This window comes from Mastomys coucha, unplaced genomic scaffold (assembly GCF_008632895.1).
Source record: "Mastomys coucha isolate ucsf_1 unplaced genomic scaffold, UCSF_Mcou_1 pScaffold3, whole genome shotgun sequence".
NCBI classification, from domain to species: domain Eukaryota; kingdom Metazoa; phylum Chordata; class Mammalia; order Rodentia; family Muridae; genus Mastomys; species Mastomys coucha.
The window spans coordinates 4,184,415-4,202,190 of NW_022196909.1; the positions used below are offsets into that span (position 1 = coordinate 4,184,415).

At 38.9% G+C, this 17,776-nt stretch overlaps 1 pseudogene; it reads left to right on the top strand.

Moving 5' to 3' along the window:
- Window positions 1-3,883: 3,883 nt before the first annotated feature.
- LOC116075587 lies at window positions 3,884-4,005 on the top strand (annotated as a pseudogene).
- Window positions 4,006-17,776: the final 13,771 nt, after the last annotated feature.

A 17,776-nucleotide genomic window follows, 5' to 3' on the forward strand; every position in this document is an offset into this window, starting at 1 on the left:
AGCTTCTAGCTCTTTACCTGTGTACTCCTGTATTTCTTTGAGGGTGCTATTTCTTTCTTTCTTAAGGTCCTGTATCATCATCGTGATAAGTGATTTTAGATCTGAATCTTGTATTTCCGGTGTGATGGTGTGTCCAGGACTTGCTATGGTGGGAGAATTGGGTTCTGATGATGGCAAGTCACCTTGGTTTGTGTTGTTTATTTTCTTACTCTTGCCCCCTGCCATCTGGTTAACTCTAGTGCTAACTGCCCTTGCTAAATCTGACTGGAGCCTGTCCTTCCTGTGATCCTGGTTGTGTCAGAACTCCTCAGAGTCAAGCTGCCTCTGTGATCCTGTGATTCTGGTATCCTGGGATCCTGGGCTTGTTAGATCACCTGGAAGTTTGGCTTTCTCTGTGTGTTGTGGGACTGGCTGCAGAGCTTGTGCCCTGCTCAAGGTCTGCTCAGAACACTAACCTAGACAGACTGGAAGGAACTGAAGTCACTAGGCTGGCAGAGTTCCTAAGTGCCTGGTCCTGCTGGTCTCAGTTACTCCCAGTGTTGGGACAGATGTTGGTTCCTGCTTACCTCTGATCCTGGGTGTGTCAGCGTGCCTGGGAGTGGAGCTTCCTCTGGGTGTTGTGGGACTGGCTGCAGATCTTGTGACCAAGGTCTCTGATCCTGGGTGTGTCAGCGTGCTTGGGAGTGGAGCTTCCTCTGGGTGTCTTGGGACTGGCTGCAGAGCTTTCTCCCAAAGTCTACTCTCTGATCCTGGGTGTTTCAGTGTGCCTGGGAGTGGAGCTTCCTCTGGGTGTTGTCAAGAAATGATTTTTTAATTTTTATTTTAAAATGAAATTTAGTTTGTATTATGGTAAGATGAGAACATATTATGTTTCTCAACCAATGATTCCCTATGTTCATAGCTGCCTTATTTATAATAGCCAGAAGCTGGAAACAACCCAGATGTGCTTCAACAGAGGAATGGATACAGAAAATGTGGTAAGTTTACACAATGGAATACTACTCAGCCATTAAAAATCATGACTTCATGAAATTCTTAGGCAAATAGATGGAACTAGAAGACATTATCCTGAGTGAAGTAACCTGAACCCGAAGAATACACATGGTATGCATTAACTAATAAGTGGATATTAGTTGAAAGCTCGGAATACCCATTATATGCTAAAGCTATACTGTAAAGAAAATAACAACTCATTGAATGTGGCAAATCAAAATCAAGTCAGTCAATACCTGTCAAAGGTATGCTGAAATCCCTGTCCTTGTCCTTCTTACATGAAAAGAAGTGGCTAGAAGATAAGAAAGAATGTAAGTTTTTAAAGGTGAAGTAATTAAATAGAACATGTGGGCCTAGAATGTAATTTCCACAAGGAAAAATTATGGCATGATAAGTTACTGAGGCTCCAATGAGGCTTGTGCACACGACAACTAAGCGCCTGCTGAGCATTACTGAGATGATGCAAACCTGGCGTGTGCTGTCACATTAAAGTGAGCAAACATAGAGCAGTTTTCATGAGGGATTTAAAATGAACATTAATTTTTCCACACGATCATGGTCAAATGATGTTTATTTTGTTCTTGGAATAGAAGTTTGCATATAATTCCAAAGATCAAGACATTGCCTAACAGTCTTTTAATGTTTTTCTTTAAAATAAGGCCAAAGAAAATACTGTTCATATACTCATAGGTGATATTTAGTTTTAACCATGGATTTAAAAAAAAAATGCCCAGAGATTTATAAATTATATGAAATATCATATTCTCTGACACAAATGAAGTTTGTAGTGTTCACATAGTTTAACAGCAAAGATAATTAATGGGTTTTAATCAATTGCTACGTGGGAATCTCTGAACCTATATCGTATCAAAGTGTTTAGCAATCTTTATCAAGTTAAAATGCTTATACTTGTACACATGCTACTGGAGCCATGAGTTCCCCCATGTGTACTCTTTGGTTGGAGTTTTAGTCCCTGGGAGCTCTGAGGGTACTAGTTAGTTCATATTGTTGTTCATCCTAAGGGGCTGCAAACCCTTTAGCTCCTTCACTGGGGACCCTGTACTTAGTTCAATGGACGGCTGTGAGCCTCTACTTCTGTATTAGTCAGGTACTGTCAGAGCCTCTCAGGAGACAGCTATATCAGGCTCCTGTTAGCCAGCACTTGCTGATATCCACAATAGTGTCTGGATTTGATGACTGAATATGGGAAGGATTCCCAGGTGGAGCAGTCTCTGGATTGTGGCCAAGTTGGTCATCAATGGGAGGAGAGGCCCTTGGCCCTGTGAAGGTTCTATGCCCCAGTGTAGGGAAATGCCAGGGCCAGGAAGTGGGAGAGGGTAGGGTGGTGAGCAGGAGGAGGGGGGAGGAAAGAGGGTATTGTTTTAGTTTGGGGGTTTTTAAATTTTTTTTCTTATTTTATTTTATTTTTATTTTTTATTTTGGAAGGGAAGCTGGGAAAGGAGATATTGTAAATAAAGAAAACATCTAATAAAAAACAACAAAAAAATGCTTATACTTAGGACTCTCCTCATGGGGAGAAACATGAAGAAAAGACTCTTCCTCTATCCACTTCAGGCTCACTCTCAAGACACACTTGTTTGTATTTGTTTTACTATTTGCTTTAAAGGACACAGACTTACAGGCACATAAGTTGCCTCCAGATTTCTAAATCATATGTGAACTTCACTGAGTTTTGATATTCAAACTTTAAACATCAATTTATCAATTATTATACCATAGCTTTGAGATTTTAGTTCACTTAAACCCTTCCATGTTAATCATCTTTTCTCAATAAAATGACAGCAGCATTTTTCTTTGTTTTTGTCTTTTAAGTCCTCTAGCAAGCACTGATGAGCTGTGGCCTGCAGTCAGATCTAGTTGATGTTGATGTTGATGTTGCCAATGACAGAGTTTCTATCTCACTGAATAAGTCGTAAAACAACAGCCAACCAAGACTCTCATATTTTCTACATAGCTCTTCAGTTACCCAGCATCCGACCTCTAGTCTTTTTTGCATATTAGTTTTTGTTCATTTCTTAATCATAGATAGTACACTCTGAGTCCCTTTGTAATGGGACAAGAAAGACACTTTATAATTTCCCCTTCCCATCTACCCTTCTTAGATCCACCAAACAAAAGGTAGTCAAGTGGTCAAAATGTGAGTAGCAGGAAATAATGTGGCATTGAATTACAAAGCAAAGTATAAAATTAATGCTTGTGAGTACATCCTACTCTGACTGAAATGTCAGTCTGTGAGGAGTGTTTGCCATGGTGAGGAATTACTGGTAAGTGAATATATATAAATAAGCAAATATATACAATATATAATGCCTCAGGGAGTGAGGAAGGGCAGACAACCCATTCCTCAGGTGTGGGCTGTGTGATGTCTTATTTCAATCAATAATGAAGATAAATAAAATAATTGTCAGAGAAAAACCTACAAAATATTGTCCTATATGAAGGTAAATGAGTTTAACACCACCAACAGTCTCTGGTTTATTTGTTGTTATAAAGAATTTTCCTCTCCAAATGAAAGCACCTATTTCTTACTATTAGAAAAGCATCAGCTAGATTTAACTACAAATACCATAAGATACAACTTGCCAAAATCACCAAAAGGGAAAAGGTGAGGAGACCCTAAGTAAAACAGAGATTAGGTAATATAGTGCATCAATATGAATTGTCTAGCTACAGTAAACATATTACATTAATTTGTCACAAATAAAGAAAAAGCTACAGAGTATATAGACAGAACCTTTCTGCTACTTTAAAAGCCAAATTATATTATAACTGATTCATAAAAACAAAATGTTATATGCATTAGTGCAACATCCCTTGATGTTTCAATGCATATATGCATTGTATAATGGTATTGAAAATAGCACTTCTTACTGTACCTAGAGGTGTTACAGGTATGGCTCCTATGTCACCTGAATATCAGTAGGTGGCAAAGAGGAGAGAAGCTATGCCAAAGCTCAATGTTCTGAACTGAATGATTAGTAGCCTAGCATTCTCTGAAGAGAAGCAAGCCTGAGACTACCACGTGTCTGGCAACAGAGGATCCAGGACACGGAGGTAGCCTGAGATGACCACAAATCCAGAGCTACACAGTCTTGGACTGGTTCCAGGACAAGAAGAACCCTGCCTGGGACTGTGGGACCCTCGATGAGAGTGAGCCCAAGACAGAAGAACCTTGCCTAGGGACACTCAGGCTGCTCTGGGTGAGGAGCAAGCCAAAGATGATCACCATGGTGCTGTGCAGGCCTACAGGAGGGTAGACCATGCCTAAGATGACCTCTTTCTGGCACTAAAATCTGCAAATGGGGCATACAACTCCTGAGACTACTCCTGATAAGACCCCAGACACGCTGAGACCCAGTGTGCCACTAAGAAGAGCAAGAAAGTGTTAGAGAAATAGAAGAGAAAGAGACATAGGAAGATGTGGGCACAAAGAAGACATCCTTGTTGCCTTCTGTCACAAAGATCCTGTAGTTTTGGATCAGTAGGACAGGCTCCTTCATTCACTCCTGCAGTTCATTGCTGGGGTAGATGTCGGGTGAGCCAATACAAAGCCCTAGATCTGGGTCTGAGAGGTAGGTATCTGATGGACACTTGAGGATAGTAAAGAATGGACAGATCTGAATAGCTGGTGATAACACCTGGTACTATGGAGGAATACTAACCTATGCTTTCACCAGGGCCCACATGTTAATCTGTGGCCTCACAGCTGCAGGGCTCTATTACCTCCAAAGGCCAGAGAGACATCTCAGGTCTTGGCAGCTACCTGCCCAAGGACTTGTTGATGTTTGAGGGCTGTGTAGAACTTTCTCCAACCCTCATTGGGGCATTGTAGGCCTGGGGCCTTAAGAGCAGCAAAGCAGACCCTGCCCCTATCTGGCTGCAATATTCTGCAGAGCTTGCTTGCATACTTCAGGAGTTGGGGTGAGCTGATCAAAGGGTCTAAAAGCAGGAGAACCTACAGGCTAACCAGCTCAGCTATCTACCTCTCAGACCCAGATCTAAACGGCCTTGATCCATCAATAAACTGCTGGAGTACGTGAAGGGACAGGTCCTACAGATCCAAAATTATGGGATCTCCATGAAAGAAGGAAGCAACAGGACATCAGAGAGTCCCAGTGAGGTTCAGTATAGGCAGAATAGCAGAAACCAGATCACATCAATGACATGTGTAAGTAAAGAAGTGTAGACCAAAGGATATGCTATTGGACATACTGTGACACACTGCTCCTTCCACAATGAGATTTTTTTTCTTTTCTTTGTTGGGGAGAAGTTGCGTGGAATTGGAGTTCATGATGTGATATTCACAAAGAATCAATAAGGAGTTAAAAATAAAACACACAAAACCAAAAATACTAACACTTCATATATTCACTATATCTTTGGTAAAAGTATTTAAGATTCATTCTACAAATTTTCAAATGCATATAGTATATCATGCCAACTCTGTAGTCATTATACTGCCCAGAAACACATGCTCCCTTCTTCACCCCACCCTGCTGCAACTCAGCAAACTTGGGACCCATCACTGATGAGCCCTTCCCTACCTCTCCCTCCGTTCCCCTCCTAGAGCCTTTGATAACCAGCATTCCATTCGTGATCTCAATGAATGATTTCTGTTTATTTCTGCCTGTTTCTTGGTTCTGCAATTCTTCTACATAAACTATTCATCTGGAAGGAAATTAGAATTTCTGCCTTTCTCTTTTCTCAGGATCATTTCACTAAGGCATCCTGAACTACCTGTAAACTACCTACCTGTCCCGAAGCCCCTGTGCTGGACAGATAATCTGTGGAAAAAGAGAGAGATAAAGAGGAATGCCTGCAAATGGCCACCAGCTTCTGCTAGAGTCTAGAGTTGCTTAGTCTTAGTGAAGAGTGAAACCTTCAAAAAGTTCCAGGTGATTCAAGGAATAACAGTGACCTGAACCCTAAGTGAAATGTAAATTTGTCAGATAGCTGTTATTGATGTTTGAAGTCATTATCACTTTTAACTTATATTATTTTTAAATTTAAGAAATTGTATATGGGGCGGTGGTGGCACACGCCTCTAATCCCAGCACTTGGAAGGCAGAGGCAGGTGGATTTCTGAGTTCCAGGCCAACCTGGTCTTCAGAGTGAGTTCCAGAACAGCCAGGGCTACACGGAGAAACCCTGTCTCAAAAAACAAAAACAAAAAAACAGGAATTGTATATGCTTACAGTATCAAGCATGATGTGTTTTATTATTTTTGTTTGTAACTTTTTCAGACATGGCTGTGTGCTAGCCTTGCTGACCTCAAACTTGTTTTGAGGCTGGGCTTAACTTGATGTTGAACTCCTATCCTAATCCCTCTGCACCTGACTCGGTGTTATGCTTTTTGTTGTTCTTGTTTTTTTTTTTTTTTTCAGATTATAATTTAATTACATTTCTCTCTTCTTTTTACTTCCTTCACACCTACTTTACAGCTTGGAGGTTTTGTGCATGTATACACTGTGAATTGATTAAATAAAGCTATCCAGTGAATAGAAAGATCTCACTACATATTGATATGGTTACTAATGTGTGGTTTTTACAAAATCATACCTAGATGGATTTTTAATCACATTTTGACTGATGTTGTCAAAGGTACTTGAACATACCTCCCTAGGACTGGAAAAAAAATATTGTGTTTTAAAATTGATTTAGTTTTATTCTTTTCTTTGTTCTCAGAACTCCAGAACAATGCTTAGTGTCTTGAATACCTAAATGTTGTACTTCACTCGCATAACTATTACATGTCCTTATATATTACTATAATGGTATGTTTTCATTTATATTTAAAGAATTCTTTTGGTCTAATAGTTTTTCCTATTTTAACTTTGTTAATAATACTTCAAACTTAAGATAATTGTTTTTCTTTTTCACCTTTTAAAATTATGTTTGAAAATTTTGTAGATGGTTAAAGTAAAATATTATGGCATCTACCCTCCCTCCAACTATCCTCATATTTCTCCCAAAATGTTCCCTCTCAATTATATACCTCTCATTTTTTATTTTATTTTTTAAACAAAGGTTTTATATTTCTTTGTAAATTTCATACTACATATTTTAAAAATATCCATACCTTTTAAATCCCAGCTCTTCACATAACCAACCTTCCTAACGTCCTATCTCTTCCAATACAACTCTGTATTTCTTTTCTTTTTTTTTTCTCTTTCATTTCTTTCCTTATCATGGTCAGTTTGTGTTGCCCAACTAATCCTGGAAATGGGACTTGCACATTGTTGATCTATCAGTGGTCACATCATTAAAGAAAACAGATTCTTCCACACACCCTGTCAAATGATAATAACTTCTCAGTTAGTAACTCTTTGATTTGACTGCCACAATGTTAATTTAATTTATAAATTACATATGTATGTACAGTATATGTTATAGTAATATAAACATGTACACACACAGATGCATACATGTAAGGGAATCTTTGTGCTACTTTTCGTTATGTTTGTTTTGAGCTAAAGTGTCACTTATGTAAGTAAGGCTAACTTATGTTTGTAATGTCCCTGTCCTCAGGCTTCTGAGGGCTAGGAGTACAGTAGAGTTCCACCATGCCTTTTTCAAGGTTAAATTGTCCTATATCTTGTTTTAACCTTTGTTTCCTTTCATATTTCAAGTGATAGACTAAAAATGTATACTTTTTTTAAAGTTGGTTACTTTTACCAAAGGACAGTCAAGGCTCTATGTCAGTCAATGGACCTGGAAAATAATAATCTCTACATTTTGTCAGAAAAAGCTTAAGTAAATCAGAGAAGTTTCCTGCTTTGGCCATATACTTTGTTTCACTTGCTTGGCAGTTACTGCTTCGCTGTTGGATAAGGCATAGAGGATTGGAATTCATATATAAATATGAACTCAATTATATTTCTTTTAGACTCACTTTTTACTCCAGACCTATGAGCCACTTGTTATATCACCAGGGAAGCTTTGACTGTAGCTACAACTACACTTCATAAGTTCAGCTGTTTCTTATCTTCAAAATTTTCTTTTGGAACTGGTTTATAAAGCACATCCCCACAAGCACTAAAGATCTGAGTTTGATACTCAGAACTCATGAAAATCTGAATGCAATGGCCCATGCTTATACTTGAGAGGTGGAGAAAGGTGGATCCCTGAGACTGTCAGACAGCCAACCTAGCCTGAAAAGCAAGCCTCAGAACCAAGTAAAAGACTCCATCTTCATAATCAAGATAGATGGTTTGTTAGTGCAATAACAAAAGCTGAACTTTATCCTCTACATGTGTATGCACTTTGAAAAATTGTTCATTAGAATTCTTATTTTCTATCATGTTTGTGATTATTGTTTATTCATTTTATATCATTTATTGCATATCAACACATAAGAAATAAAGGTTAAAATCATAACTTTAGTACTTTATTAATCACTAAGATTAATATTTAATAGCAAAACACTGAAAAAACAATGTTGATAGTGTTGATAGATATCAGAAGATGGAATGATCTCTGGTGTTCATGGATACTTAAGATTAAAATAGTAAAAATGGCCATCTTACCAAAAGAAAGCTACTGATTCAATGCAATCATGAGCAGAATTCCAACACAATTCTTTACAGAACTTGAAAGAACAATATTAAACTTTATATTGAAAAACAAAATCCCCAGGATAGCTAAAAACAGTGCTACACAATAACAGAACTCCCTGAACTCAAGACACTACAGAGCTATACTAACAAAACCCACATGGTATTGCCATAAAAAAGACATGTTGATAAATCGAATTGAATCAAAACCCAGATATAAATCCACACATCTATGGTCACCTGAATTTTAATAAAGAAGCCAGAAATGTATAATGAATTAAAAAAAAAAACATAGAAAGCATGTTCAACAAATGGTATTGATCTAACTGAATGTGATGTAGGAGTATGTAAATAAACCTGTACCTATCACCTTGCACAAAAGTCAAGTGGATCAAAGACCTTAACCTGATACCAGATGCACTAAAACTGATAGAAGAGAAAGTGAGGAATAGTCTTGGATGAATTGGTTGGCACAGGAGTCAACGTTCTGAACAGAACACCAATAGCTTAGGCACTAAGATAAACAATCAATAAATGGGGCCTCATAACTAAAAAGCTTCTGTAAAGTTAATGACACAATAAATAGGACAACATCCAGACCCAGAAAGACAAACATGCTATGTACTCACTTATAAATGAATATTAGTTGTAAAGTAAAAAACAATAATGCTACAGTCCACAAACCCAAGAAGGTAAGCAACAAGGGGGTGTCCAGGGGGAATGCAAGGATCCCTAGGGAAGAGAAAATAGGTGGGGTTGGGAACAGGAGAGATGAGGTGTAAGCGGAGGGACAAAGAGTATATGGGAGAAATTACTAGAATGGGTGGGAGTGTCATTTTCAGTGGCAAGGTGGCAACATAGTGCAATGGAAACTCCATGGAATTTTTGACAGTCACCCTAACAAAGACTCCAAGTAAAGGGGTGCACAGATCTTGAACTGGCCATCTTCTCTCAACAGGCAAGGCCTCAAGTACTCAGCCAAAAACTTCTCAATCAATAGTTGTCCTGCTTGTAGAGTATGCTGAGACTTGAGCCTGACAGAATCATGATCAAAGAGATCAGAAAGACTTCTCCCAGCAACTGATGGGAGCAGATCCAGAGTCCTACAGCCCAATAATACGTAGAGCTTGAAGAGTTCTATGGAGGAGGGAGGGAAGAATCAGAGGAACCAGAGGGGTCAGGGATACACCAGGAGAACAGAGGCCACAAAATCAACTGATGAGGACTCATGGGAATTTAGATCAGGGAGCTTGTAGGAGTCTAACCTAGGTCCTCTACAAATAGATTATGACTGAGTAACTTGGTGTTCTTCTGAAAATCCTAACAGTGGGAGCAAGACCTGTCCCTGACTCTTTTGCTTATTTGTGGGACCCTTTTTCTCCTACTGAGTTGCCTTGTCTAGCTTTGATGCGATGGCATATGCCTGGTCTTATTGTAGCTTGTTATGCCACAATTGATATCCCTGGGAAGACTGGTTTTCTCTGAGAGGAGGAAGAGTGGTTGAACTGGGGGAAAAGGCAGGCACCAGGGGAGGAAGTTTATAGAGAGATGGAAGGAATCTGCTGTCCAGATGTAACATATGAAAGAAGAAGAAGAAAATAAAGTATTGGTTAGACTTTGGATTTTGTTTTTGTTGTGACTGCAAATACATTGTCATTCTCACTCATCAACGGACTCTTCTGACATTTTTACACATGAGTTTGATCCATAAAATTGGCAGCTGTTTACCAGAGCTTGACAACTGTTGCAGTCTACCTCAGGGCTGTTTATCAGATGTGTCTTGGTAAGGGTTTAAGTCTTATAAAGGACAACATTTAACTGGGGTTAGCTTCCAGATTCAGAGGTTCAGTCTATTATCATCAAGGTGGGAACATGGCATCATTCAGGCACACATCAAGCTGGAGGAGCTGAGAGTTCTACACCTTCAGTCAAAGGCAGACAGAAGAAAACTGGCTCCCAGGTGTTTAGGAGGAGGATCTCATTGACCACCCCCACAGTGACGCACTTCCTCTAAGGCCACACCTCCTAATAGTCCCACTCCCTGGGCCAAGCATATTCAAACTACCACAATCTGTATTACTGCAAATGGCCACTAACCATAGTTATCTGATAGACTTAAAAAATACAATGTTCAGTTCACATAACTTCCTTGCTTAAAATGTACAAATCAGCTTCTCAAATGCAGAGTAACATCTTGCGAGCTGCAGTGAGCACTGTGACCAGGTCCTGTAGAAATCCTGCCTTAAGACAACAATTCCTGTCTTCCTCATTCTCCCACTCAGGATATGCTACACCAAGAGGAAGAAAAAAATACTTGGGCATATTTACCTCATTGAAATAGGTGGTGTCACACAACACTCTACTAACAGAATAAAAACCGATAGGTAACTTCGACCTTATGTAGAAAAAGATTATTCAGGTATCAGTCATTGAGATATGATGGGTTATACAAGGACACAAAAGGATGCTATGTGAGTTCATAGAGGGAAATCATGCAAAGATACAGGCACAGATTGTGGTGATGGGCCAACCAGCCATGAAAGTGAGATTGATTATCAATAATCACTGACAACAAGGGTAGAAATAGGGATCAGAGACTCCTTCAAAGCCCCAACAACTGACCATAGATCTCAAGTCACTGACAGCAAACTTCCAACCTCCATAACTGTGAAAGGAAAATATTCTGTAGCTTTAAACCACATAGTTAATGGCTTTTATGTGCAGCTCTAACAAATCATTGCACGTGGCCAACCTGGGTGCCCAGAAAAAGAAAAGCAGGAAAAGATGTTGAATATTGAACATTTTCTGTCACACGAAGTCTCATTATAGCATTTACACTGTCACTTTCCTGTCACAGAATAAACACACAATTAGAACTGCCAAGAAGAGCATGGTTGTATAGCAGAAGGAGAAAAGCAGCAGGAACCTATGCTTGCCTGGAGGTAAGCGAGAGAGATGAGATGAGACAATGAAGACAGATACAGAAATATCAGTGTAGCCATAAACCAGACGTCGCTCCCTGACCCATTATGCTCCCTGCTGCTGGATATCAAACCTAGGGTGTAATATGCGCTGAGAAAGTTCTTTGCTAAAAAGATATGCTCTTCTGCTTAAATGTCTACTTTTCTATAGTGTACAAGGAGAACAGTGCTCTGGGCTAGAAATCTAACAAGAGTTATGTATGATACTAATCTAAGAAGAGATATATATTTGTTATTAACTACATGGGACTTGTTAATACTAGTGCTAAATTTTTGAATATTTGGTTCCCTAATTCTGATGCCATTTTGAGAGATTGTGAAAACTTTAGATGCTATTTAGCTGAAGAAAGTAGGTCACTTGGGTGGGTCTTTGCAGGCACACTATTTCTGACTACTGCCTATCTCTTTCTGCTTCCTAGGTAGTCATGAAGTGAAGGGCTCTCTTAGATGCCACACTTCCTTTGCCATGATATTCTGTCCAAGCACATCAGAACTGACTATGGTGAAAGGAATAGCCAAACCACATCACATCACTCTTAAGTTGTATGGATTGAGTATGCGGTCATGGCCAAAAGAAATTAGCATCTTAGGATATAGCCAAAATTTTACAGAGTAATCCACTTGTAGAAATGAAAGCCCAGACCTGTAAATATTAAGTGTGGAATCCAACAACATTTAGAGCAAAAAAACATCCAATGAATGTTCATTTTCATAAATAGTTTTCAAGAAAAATTGTTGTAGTTTTAGTTGACTTCAATAAGTAAGACTTGGCCTAATGAGTAGTTATGGGAAATCCAAACTTGACTAAAGACAAGAAAGCATTTGATGGCAACCAGTTTTCCCAAGGTAGGCTCTGATAGCATCTAAAGCTTTAATGCTAAGGATATTATGGAAGAAAGGCAGGAGAACACTGTCTTAGTTAGGGTTTCTATTACTACTATTGTCTTAGGGCTGTGAAGAGACCACAGAAACTTTTATAAAAGTGATTTATTCATTATTGAAAATTTAGGAGAATGTGTCTAGGAAATTATTCAATATACCTTTATTCTAATTTATATGTATACATACCATACTTTATTCACTTGTATCTTCATTCTAATACCTTCTAGCTAAAGCAGGAGCCCAGAATCACTTAGTAGAGCTACATTGTGGTTTTAGGCTGTGTACTCGTATTACAAAAGTACATGTTCTTATATTTCTTTTACAAAGTAGATGCGAGGAACTCCTTTTTTCTTTTTTCATTAATTAATTTATTTATATTGCAATATGAGCCTCCTTCCCACCTGGTCTTCCCTTACACAGACCCCTTCCATTTCTCCTTCCTGTTCTCCTCTGAGAAGGGGAAGGCCCTTCTGTGTACCACCCCACCTTGGCATATCAAGTCACTTCAGGACTAGGTGTATTTTCTCCCACTGATCCAAGACAAGGACCAGTTAGAAAAATGGGATCTACAGGCAGGAAACAGGTTCAGGGGCAGCCTCTACTCCAGTTATTGTGAGAGCTGCATTAAGATCATGCTACATGTATCTGATATATATGATATATCTGCTACATATATGTGGGTTCCTAGGTCCAGCCCATGCTTGATCTTTGGTGGGTGGTTCATTCTCTGAGAACCCCCAAGTGTCTAGGTTAGTTTACTCTGTTATTCTTCTTGTAGTAAGGAATTAATTTAAATGATAGAAATCATGGATGTTTAGAATGTTTTATAGTTAGTCTGATTAGAAATGGTATAGTATCTATTTTAAAAAGAGACAAGTAATTAAAGTAACATTTCAATGTGGATTCATCCTAAAAAGTGAAATAATTAGAAACAGAGAATTTAATTACTGGATTTTTATTACAGAAGAACTAATGAGTCTAAGTTTGATAAAGCAGATCCAGATGGTCAGTAATTGAAAACATCAAGTCCCACCCTGGGACAGAAGAAGGAAAAACATAAGAAATTTCTTCATGTTCAAGACCTGTGATATCTAATACATTTGGAAATAAGGAGAGCCAAGTTTTATTGCTGATAGAAGTAAGAACAACAGAGGCCAATCTGCTTGAGACTTTCCCTAATAAATTACCCTGATCGTTCTTCTATCCCATTTTTGTTTCTCCTCTTAGTTTGGTCCATTATACAAACAAGAGGAAAGACATCTTCTTCAGAAGGCTTAAAAATGCAACATGTAGTATCGAGTGCTCTGTGATACAGACGTTAGCAGAATACAGAATACAGTATACAGTATACAGTATACTGAATAAAGTAGTGAATTTTAGGGCAAGCTCACCCAGGAACAGCAAAATAATCCATATGGATTCAAGAATCAAGCATATTAAATCAGAGTTTAAGTATTCATCCATACCAATGGCTTTTATATAAATACAGTTTTAAGAACTTTTTAATGAAAACCAGCTAGAGGTTCATCAACAGATGAATGGATAATGAAAATATGGTATATATACACAATGGAACTTTATTCAACTGTAAAGAATAATGAAGTTATGAAAGCCATAGGAAAATGTGGATCTGCAAAATATTATACTGAGTGAATTATCACAGGTCAAGAAAGACAAGTGCCACATATTTTCTTTTGTATAAATTTTGTAATAGTATGAATAACATTGAGTGCTTAAAAGGTCAGAAATATAAGAAGGGATCAAAGGAGAGATGGGAGGGAATGGTAGAAAAATCAGACATGAAAGTGTAAGGGGTGAAAATACTAAGACATAAAGGTCTAAGCAAGGAAAGAATGTGAAAATTGGAAAGAATAGGGAGAGAAATAGGTAACCAAACTAAGGATATAGGAAAAAGTCATATGGAAACCTATTATGTCACAAGCTTATTTAAATTAAAACATAAAGAGAGAAAAGTTTGAAAGGAAGTAATCTCCATGCATGGATTATGCTCCTAATAGAAGTCATGAACTAAAATGTTTCCATCCAAAATACTTGGTATGTTTCTAAGAAAGCCCCAGATACATCCAAACAATATAGGCATTGATCATTGCTCTTAGTTATTGACCAGAGCTCATGAAATAGGAGGTTGGAGGACCCTCCAGAATGCACCAGAGACCAAGGAGGTAAGAGAATCAAAGGGAGGAACCTTAGATGAAATGACCAACAGTGGGGATGAGGGAACTTGTAGAGTCTACCTCCTGCAGAAAGACATGGCATCAAGTGAGGGATGGTGTTGCACATCTCTGACTACAGTCACATCTCTGACCCATAATTGTTCCTGTCTGAAAGAATTACAGGGATGGAAATAGAGAGGAGCCTGAGGAAAAGAAGGTCCAGCAACAGGCCCAAGTGGGATCCAGCTCAAGGGGAGGTCCCAAGGTCTTACACTATTACTGAGGCTATGGAGCACTCACAAAAAGAGACCTAGCATGACTGCCCTCCAAAAGACCCAACAAGCAGCTGAAAGAGTCAGATGCAGATATTTGCACCTGACCCCTGTTGTTGCATTAGGAAAGGCTGAAAGAAGCTGAGGAGAAGGGCAATCCTGTAGGAGGACCAGCAGTCTCAATTAATCTGGACCCCCGAGATCTCTCAAACACTGAACCTCCAAACAGACAGCATACACCAGCTGATATGAGGCCCCCAACACACATACAGTAGAGGACTTCTGGGTCTGTGTTCGTTCAGAGATGATGCACCTAACCCTCAAGAGACTGGAGATCCCAGGGAGTTTAGAGGTCGGGGGGTGGGGGGGAACCACGTGGATACAGGGGTATTGAGGAGGAGATGTGGAATGTGGAACACTCGGAGGGTGGATTGGGGGAGCTGCGAATGGAAAATGGAGTGTAGAAAACAAATTAAAAGAAATCAGTAACAAAAATATATAAGCAAAACATCCAAACCAAAAAAGAAAAGAAAAAAAGTTCCATGGGACATAGAAGGAATGAGAGGAAACAGTGAAATTTATGAAAATTTATAATATAAAAACAAGTAAGATATCCAAATGTCCAAAAAGAAATATAAACATATATATGTACATATATATGAACTTTAATATATAAAAAAATTGAAATCTTTAAAAAATGTAACACTTAAGATTTGCCACAATGAAAAATATTTGACAATAAAAATATCAGAGGAAGTAAAATCACTGTATTTAAGAACATGTTCATCTTTATCTGGGTTCTTAGTATAATTTATTTATCTGAACTCATGCTGGGCCAGGTATTAATAATTTTCTATGTCCTGAGTTCCTGCCACAGTGGTACTCTTTGTCTCAGCCAGTTGGTAGCACGACTGATAATCCGCCGATGCGATTATAAAATGCATACTCTTTGCCTTAAAGAATATGTAAGGAAAAATATAAATCAATCCAAAGTTTATGGAAAACCATGTCTTCAGTATTGGAAGCACATATAGTCTTCATACCCAACAACAGTGGATACATTCAAATGTGAAATAACTCTGAGCACCAGGAAGAAACTACGAAGAATAAACTTTTGGTGTTCATTCAGTATTGCTACTTAATCTACATATTTCTTGAGAAAATTAAATCAATATATTACTTAGAAATTGTATCACTATATCTCATAATTCATTGTGACCAGTATTCAGATAATTGGGAATATTCAGAATTTTCTTTGCACATACTTTATTGTTAACACAGGAGTGACAGCTGGAAGGAAAATACTAAGAACAGATGCAACTCTTCTGTTTTCCTTTGTAATTTTCTAGGTTTTGCACAAGATAGTCCTAACAGTAGACAAACACAAATAAATAAGATTCAGTAACTTGAAAGAAGATCACCGCAACACTCCTCCCTTACCACTCCAGCCTCCCTTTGTGTTTAGTTTGTGGCATCTTGCTGAGCCATCCATTTCCATCCTCCTTCTACTCCATCAGCACACAATAGCTTCCTGGATACTCATAGACACTTTACTGACTTTTGAGTACTTCACTGGTGATGTAACGTCTCCTCCCACGCTAAGAACTTTATGTGATTCCTTCCTAAGTTTCCGAATAATCTTATAAGTACTTATTGTTGTTAGAATGATCAATGATTGCTTTGGGTTTGGAAGTGGATACAGATACTTAAAGTTGCTCATATTTTAAGGATGAGGAAATTGAATAAGGAAATTTGAGTTTTATCACGTTTATAAGGAAATTGCTGAAGATAGCATGATCTAGGAAATGTAGCCTATAGATTTCCAGAATTAAATAAATAAGTATTGTACAGTCACCAAACAGTCTAAAATCTTTATATGGAACATTTTTTACTTAAGAAAAGATTAAGTAAATGTATTCACACTATTGTGGGGCGGTGGGTGGCAGTGGGCTATTCTGTCAACTTGGTCCTGGTCCAGCAAAGGTCTGGAACCCCAGAGACCTGGTGAGTGGTGATTTCTGCCTGCATGGGACTGAAAGTGTTCGACCACGCCTCCTGGGTCCCTGGCTTCTGTCTCAGCTACAGCTCCCACAGCCTCCCCACAGAAAGGTGTGTGGCCATCAGTGATGTAGAAACAACACCAAAAGCCTTCTCACACGCAAATAAGGATTCCCCAAACTCTCAGTCCAAGCCGATGAGAAGTACCTGCTGTCAAACCCTGAATCACCCCCAAAACTGTATATAAATCTTATCCAGGGAATTAAAGGTGTGGGAGAACTACTCAGTCAGTGAGCTATTTGTTCTAAAAGCTGTAAGGCTTGGGAAGAGGTCTGCTCTCCGGTAAAGCTCCCTGAAGTTTCCTGCACTCCTCACAGGCTAGTTGGCCAGCCTCTCGATGGCCCAGCCCGACCTGACTCAGTGCAGGGCAGTGTGTGGAGTAACCAAGTAACCTGGAAGGCAGGTCAGAGATGGAGGTGGAGCCAACTGGGGCAGCAGAAGCAGCCGAAGTGACATCCCCTCCGGGCCCATGCTAGCTTCCCTTTTCCAGGCCAGGCCAGTGATCCCTTGGAAAATCTCTGGTACACAGGTCCACACACTATGTTGCAATTTCTGGCAAGCATCACTAGATATACCACAGGTATACTGGGTTTTGTTGCATTAGCAAGTACTCTTACTCATTTGCTCTACTTAAAGACAGGTTTGGGTAACATAGAGTAAATCGATGATGGCTAATTACAATGACCGATAATCTAGGGAGAGTTTGATGGTCCACAGAGAGTGGATGTGACACAAGTAGTGACACATCTTCACTGCTCTGAGATGGACACAAGGATAATAGTGAAACAGGATCTCTCTGCAGGTTTTCCCTTGATTTCAGAGCATAAGAAAGGCCGGAGTAT